At 41.8% G+C, this 7,857-nt stretch overlaps 1 pseudogene across 1 annotated transcript; it reads right to left on the bottom strand.

Moving 5' to 3' along the window:
- Positions 1-2,832: 2,832 nt before the first annotated feature.
- LOC310800582 (UDP-glucuronosyltransferase 2C1 pseudogene) lies at positions 2,833-5,802 on the bottom strand (annotated as a pseudogene). Its single transcript, XR_014554004.1, has 2 exons — positions 5,695-5,802; positions 2,833-5,197 (listed from the first exon to the last, which is right to left on the bottom strand). The product of XR_014554004.1 is annotated as a UDP-glucuronosyltransferase 2C1 pseudogene (transcript).
- Positions 5,803-7,857: the final 2,055 nt, after the last annotated feature.

The raw sequence follows: 7,857 nt of genomic DNA on the forward strand, positions 1-7,857 counted from the left end.
GCAGGTGGTGACATGAAAGAGAATATACTGAATAATGACATCACAACAGTATAATCATAATGTTGATTTAAAATGATATATTACTCTAAATATGGCTAAAAAAGGGGGGAAAAAACCCTCAAATTTTTTTCGGCGGCGCCCTTGCGGGCGCCACCGAATGCACCTCCCCTTGCTGGACCTCCCCTATTTCAGAACTCTGGTTACGGCCCTGGTTGCTAGCCCCACGCTTATTAGCTAACATGTCTTTGATGGTGGGAGGAGGAAACCGAGTACCAGTAGGAAACTCTCTATTCTAGTGAATTGTATTGTTCTGTTACAGTCACTGGATATTCTGTTTAAAATGCAAATACACAATAGCATGTCATCACTTTGTTTTATGTGCTGACTATGCATTGAATAGCCAGAGGAGCGCCACAATATGGCCCTCTGACTGCAGGGCAAACATCCCCACACAAAAAAAGTATATGAATTCATCACTGCTTTTTCATAAATGTGCACATTCTCTCTGAATTTTCATCTGCAGTTTTCTCTTTTGATAGGGTTAGAATTTAGAATGGGAAACATACAACAATGCTTCATGAGCAACAACCCTGTTGTGACAAAAGTGGCTTTTGGATTCATCCTCCTGGGCTTGCAGAAGATAACGGAGGCAGAGTTTGAGTGTCCCTGCAGCAGTGACCGCAGATGGAACGGCCTGTTTTCGTCTGCATTCTTTGTCATTCCCGCCGTTTTGATTTTTACACTGATGTTGATCATACAAAGATTCTGGGACAGTACACGTAAAGGAAGAATATGTATCTCCTGCTCCGTGCCGCCCATAATGTGGATGATCCTGCTGTTCCTTAACGGCACATACTTTGCCTGTGCAATGACAGACTGGCAGGGCACATTTGTGTTTGTTCACAAGGATACTCCTGAGAAATGGTGTGAGCCAACCATGAAGCTCACCAACAGAACACGAGAGGAACTCCTGATTCGCATCCAGGGATTCTTTGTTGCGTCTCAGGTGAGGAAAATCTAATGTCGTTCAAAATGTTTGGTTTGGCATCTGTCCAGAATTGATGTGTGAAAAGAGAGCAGCAACTTTCTTCAAAATGTGGTCTCATTCTGTTGTTTGTTTATGGTCCATAGGGTATTGCAATGGTTCTGCTCATACTCATCTGCGTGGTACTCGCAATGTATGTGTGCAAAGAGAGCCGCCAGGCATCCAACAAATCCAACACTTCAGGTCAAGAGAACGTGGAGAGCGGAAAGGAGGAGGAGAAAGAGGAGTTGAAGGGAGGAGGAGACGACGTCACCACCACCATTGGTGACGACGTCACCACCACCATTCAAATGAATGCAATCTGACATCATATCGCTTTTAACTTGACAATGGAAATTTTACTTTGAGAAAGATGTTAGGCTACTTTTCTGTGGTGTTCTTTATTTGGAGATTGATCGGTCTAGCTTTAGAAATCTTCCCAGTCAGTCTCAAGTGCAATTTTTTTTAATGTTCAATGTTTTGTTTTAGTGTTGACTGGAATTTCTCTTCTTTGTCAAATATGCTTGAGAAGTCAAATGAAAGAAATGAATATTGGAATAGCCATTTTTATCCTCATAGTTCATGAATGACTCATTCTAAATATCTATGCAAAAATGTCATCTTTGCACAATGAGTAGCCTAAGTAAATCTCACTCATTATTTTTTACATTTCCTGAAACCTTATCATATCTTGAAACATGAGAATAGAAATTGTTTTTAATCTGATCCAATCAAGAACTTTACACATTTTCTATTACATGTAAAACTGCTTTTCACCACAAAACAGATGGAATTAAGAATTAGACCTACTCTCTGGACTACAACACTTCCTGATACTATCAAAGGCTCTAAAAACATAGAGCTGTGAGGTGATGCTTATGGAATTAAAAAATTTGTTTTCTTCTCGCTCCTTCAATTGGATGTCTGAGCTTCACTGTGCAGAATGTCTGTGCAAAGTTTGTCACTATAAAGCTGTTTTCACAATTGTCTGCTGAAAGTGGAAACCTCTCTGAGCTCACCTAAAAGGCCGTTTATAACGAGCATGATTGTGACATCACGAATCCTGGAGCCAATCCTTGTCCAGTATTCAGCAGTTAAAGGCCCAACAGTGTTGGGCCTTTTAAGTTTAAGTTTAAAATAAGTTTAAATAAGTTGGGAGCGAGAATGTGTTGGGCCAACACATTCTCACTCCCAACTTATTTTAACTTATTTTAAACTTTAAACTTTTTTGTATTTTATTTAAAGAGGCTGTGAAGAGGATTTCAAACAATAATGTTATGTGTTATATGACCTATAATGTAAGTGAAGATGCGTGCAGCGCAGGTTTCAGAGCACCGGAGGGCGGATATTTCACTCAGCAGCTCGGGCATGGCACCTAAATGAGGCACCAAAATCTGCATTGCAATTCGGTACCGGTAGTATTGGTTGTAAAAGTACCGTATTAGTACCAGGTTTCGGTACCCAACCCTATGCTACTGTATTTATTCACTGTTTGTTCACTATCATGTGTGAACAGATCATGAATATCATGTAAAATGAAAGGAAAAGGGCGAGGGAAGTGAGCTGAGAGCTCAAGGCTCTAGCAGGTCTTCTCCCAAACATCATGGCACAGACATGATGCAGTAATTATGTTTAGGGGATGTCTCTGTTACACCCTGACTCTGTACTACTGTACTGATCAGGAGGCTTTTCAGTGTTCACATATATTGATCCAATATCCAGATGCAAAAAAATCACATATTGTTGCTGATGTTATAATTATTTTTGCAATTAAGTCAAGTCAAGTCAAGTTTATTTGTATAGCACATTTCATACACAGGCAATTCAAAGTGCTTCACATAAAATGGTTGACAGGAAAATAAAAGAATAAAAGAAGGGAATAAAATGGACATTTAAAAGCATTTAGTGAGTATACTATATTGGAGGAAATACTGAAATACTGAAATGGTGCAGTTTCATCCAAAATGATGTGCACTAAATAGTCAAGGCAGAATTCCCAAATCACAGAGCTACAACATGGAGTTTTGCATGCTGAGTGCTGACTGTCAACGCATCCAGTATAATGTGAGTACTGTGGCTAGAACACATCCAGTATAATGTGAGTACTGTGGCTAGAACAGGGGTTCCCAAACTTTTTCAACTTGGGACCCAAAAGATATATTTTGTGACTCCCTGGGACCCAGACTCACAAAAAACATACAGTAATGAGTTGCCATGACATCTAAATTAGTATCAATACAGTCAAAGAACACAAAGAACAATTAATTGAAATATTAATATGGACATTTATTTAAATAATTATAAATTCACAGAAAAGTAATTCACGGAGATTTAAAGATTTCAGCTGATGAGGTTTAGCATTATAATTTATATAATGCCATTGTCACAGTTCATGATTTTTCTGTATAGAAATGTTAGAACGATATACATCTCCAAGTAGTCTACTTTAGTAACATCGCAGTGGTGTTACTGTACAATTGTTGATGTTCTGCGAAGGCTTTGTTTTAAGCCAAAAGCAAAAACATTGAATTGATCAAAGCACATCATTCATTTTTTACCTTGTCCCCACTAAAAATCTTCCTCCACAAAAATCGTACAATTAAAATGCAAGTAAGCATCATAAGCAACACAGCTGCTAACAAAGTTGCGATCACATCAAACGAGTGGTAAACAAACCAGGACATTTTGTAGGACTGTGTCTGCAGATGAGGAGCTCCTTTATGTCTTATGACATATTCTATCCAGAACATGGCCCGGTCCAGTGGTTTGATGGGCTGATCTCTGTGCAGCCTGGAGAGCCTCTGCATGTTTTCCCGGTAAGAGGAATTGTAAATGACTTCCGTCAGCGCGTCTGCAAAGATGTCTCGATTGAGCACAGCAATGTCCACAATCTTAGCCCCTCCCTTTGCTCGGATTCTGGAGAGGTTATCAGCTTGATCAAAAATTAAGGGAAGTCCAACTATCGGAACCCCATGGTAAATTGCCTCCTGAACTCCATTGGTGCCTCCATGGGCTACAAACACTCTGGTTTTGGGGTGTCCTAAGAGGTCGTTCTGTGGCAGCCAGTTGACCAGTAAGGTGTTATTGCCAAGGTTGGTTGGCCTTTGTCCAGTGTGCCTCCATAAAACCTTGTGAGGCAGCTGGGCGAAAGCTGCAGCAATCTCTTCAGTGATGTCCTGAGGAAGCTTCCCCACTAAAGTTCCTAAGGTCATCACAATGATGCCATGCTCTCCAGAGCTCTGGACAAACTCCTCCAGGTCATTAGGGAGGGGCTTAGAAGGCGTGCACTGAAATCCACCCATGTAGACTATATTTGGCATCGTAGGACGGGGAAATTCAAAGACGAAATCGTTTCTCATAAGCCAGATATCAGCTTTCTGGAAAAACACTGCATAATCTACCTCAGGACCAAAGTAATGCCTAACTATTGGTTTGTAATGAGGCTCTGTGATGGACGCTCCTCCGTATGTCCCAAAGATATAAGATACAACATTCCCGATCCTTTGAGGGAAAGTCATCTTATCTGTCAACTCCGTTGCAGTGAATGGAATATATGACAGAGGTGAGGGTGCAATGACCAAATGAGCTTCACCTAGAATTGTCCACCTGACATTTAAAACAAGTGGAAGTTGGAGCCGATGTGCCAGCATTGTCCCTCCTGCAATTCCAGGGTCAGTCAGAACCAAGTCATATTTGGCATCGTGGAAAGACTGCATTAGGTTCTCATCTTCAAACATCTCAACAATCATTTCAGCCATTTTCTTGTGGAACTGAGCGAACTGGCCCAGGACCTCCAACTCCATTTGGATGCGAGACCAGACGCGAGACCAAAAAGGTGTACCCTGCTGAGCTGAGTGAATTTTCATTTCCAGCTGCTGAGTCACCAACCTTTCAAAGAAGTCCTTTACAAATCCACCAGTGCCGGGAAGGGTGACTGAGGTGTAGAAGGGAGACATTTCTTCGATGTACCAGCTATCGGATGCCCGAACCACAGTGATATCATGGCCTCTTAAATGCAACTCTTCAATGAGTATTTTCATGTTTACCCAATGGCTGCCATCCAAAGGGTATACCAAAATGTTACCACCAGATACACTGGATAGTGTGAGCAACAGTAGAGCAAAGGTGATCCTAGATGAATGAGCCACCTTCATGCTGAATCCTCTGATAGACCTTAAAATTATACAAAGAACAAGTAAATATAACAGATCACTGCCTTTCTTGTTTGCCAGTGTGGCTTGTTGTGTTGATGTCTCTGTATAGAACTCAATAAAGTCATAGTACTGTATAACATGAAATAGCATGGCATTGTAAACCTTGTATAAACTATATGAAATATGTTTTGTTTGATAACAAAAAGACAATTTTGGTAAAAATACTATTGCAAAGTGTAAGTTGATTACATTACAGATACCCATACCCATTGTCGAACTTCACACTTTATTAGCACGAGGGAAATAATAAGATCAAAATGATACTGCAATTATAATACCTGTATGCAAACGTGTACTGTTTTAACACCATGACTCAATTACATTGCTACATGTTACATAACAGTGATTATGTAATCGGTGCCATTGAGAGATATGTTGTTCACCAGAGGCAAAGGGCAGATTTCCTGCAACAACTTCAATAAATCATTTTGTTACATCTCAAAACGTAACACTTACCAAAATCCACATGCACAGGTAAGGTAATCCAACTCCAAAGTGTTGATTCTACTATATATCAATTGAAATACAGTAGTGATAATGAATTGTGTGCACTGTCGGTGAGAGAACGCTGTACAAAGAAGAGGTGAAAGTGCGCACCACTTACAATGACAAACAAGCCAAAACAAGTCCACTATGCATGGACGTAGCGTTGATTTCAAAGGTGGGGGGGACACATTTTGTACAGGCCCACATTCTCACTTAGTAAGAGATGTGATTGGGCCAGCCCAGACACAGAGGGGGAGAGCTCGGCCTTGTAAGAGATGTGATTGGGCCAGCCCAGACACAGAGGGGGAGAGTTGGGCCTTGTAAGAGATGTGATTGGGCCAGCCCAGACACAGAGGGGGAGAGCTCGGCCTTGTAAGAGATGTGATTGGGCCAGCCCAGACACAGAGGGGGAGAGCTCGGCCTTGTAAGAGATGTGATTGGGCCAGCCCAGACACAGAGGGGGAGAGTTGGGCCTTGTAAGAGATGTGATTGCCCAGCCCAGACACAGAGGGGGAGAGCTCGGCCTTGTAAGAGATGTGATTAGGCTGCCCCAGTGTCACTCAGTATACTTCTACTGGGCCGGTCGCTGGAAGATGGGGCAGCCACATGGTCCGTTTCTCAGTTTTTTAACATAACTTTAGTTTTTGGACTTCAAAAATGGCAGGGGTCGGTCACAAGCTCGCTTCTCTAACCGTTGGGCCACCAAAATTGGGGGGGGGGGGGACATGTCCCCTGTGTCCCCCCTTTTCCTACGTCCCTGACATTATGGCTGATCGGTATGCTGTTAATGTTCCGGGTTCAGTGAAGTGAACTCTCTTGTAGGGTGTGTGCACTGCTGCACATAAGGAAACGTTTAGGTCGGCGATCCTCAAAGTCCGGACTCCGGACCGAGCCCTATAACCTACAAATCATTGATAACTTACATTTTCACGGAGCGTTTCTATTTTAACTGGCACATGCTTTTATAGTATTTATGGTACTACTGGTTTATCTGCCAGGAAGCTCACAGACCAATGCACGCGCTGTAAATCATCACACGTGTTGCTACTCGGCCAATCAAATAAGCGAATCGTTTCTCTCTGTTGCTTCGAGTGGTGCTGCGAGAGCACACGGACGGAGGGGACGCGACGCGAGGAGAGAGATAGTAATTACGGTGTGCTCAAAAGAAACCACTCTTACATGTCCATTCATTGTTCTTACGGGCAGATTAAAACCAGTATGTCTCGTGTGAAGTGCGGTGCGATCCTGACCGGTCTATGGAAGCGCCACACATGAGCAAACACACATACACACACCAGGGCACACTCACTGCCCAACGCAACAGCATGCAAGGTTGATCGACAGACAGACAGACAGACAGACAGACAGACAGACAGACAGACAGACAGACAGATAGATAGATAGATAGGGAGCTCACTTCTCTCAAGAGAAAAGGTTGTTTGTTGGCTGAGAGTGTTAAATGTGAAATGGAGTGAAGAAAAGGGGAAACTTATTTCTCTTAAATTTAAGCACTTCATTTTAAGATGCACATTTTTCCAAAGCACTCTGTTGTATGTTATTTTTAAATGCATTATTTTACTTGAAATGAGAAAAGATAATTTATTTATTATAGTAGGCTAGTTATGTATAATTAATCCAGTTAAATATGACAACTGTAAATAAGCATTGTTGATGTTTATTTTGATTTAACAGTCAGTTGTTGACTACATACAGACATTGTACCATTAGGCTACTTCAATCATTGAGTTCAATGGCACTGAATCATAGCGTAAGCTACGTTACAATGTTCCCGACCTTTGCTTGAGGAAATTTTCTCTAACTGGACCTCTTTGAATTTTAATTGAGTACCCCTGGTTTAGGTGTATCGCATAAGATACATCTATTGTGCCACCTAGTGTCAAGTCAATGCACATGAGGTTGAAGGACTCATGATTGTTTGCCTGAACTGAGCATCAAGCATAGCTAAGAAATGGATGTAGGGGGAAGTTGAGATCAGACTGATAAGATTCCAGGTAGGGTAGGCAGGAGGCTGCTGCTGATGTAATAGCATGCACCACCATGGTGCATTGTGAACTATTTACTATGAACTACTGGGCTATATGAGCTATAGCCTATGTCAGGGGCTATATAAGC

The sequence above is a fragment of the Poromitra crassiceps genome, assembly GCF_964638095.1.
Source record: "Poromitra crassiceps genome assembly, chromosome: 30".
NCBI classification, from domain to species: domain Eukaryota; kingdom Metazoa; phylum Chordata; class Actinopteri; order Beryciformes; family Melamphaidae; genus Poromitra; species Poromitra crassiceps.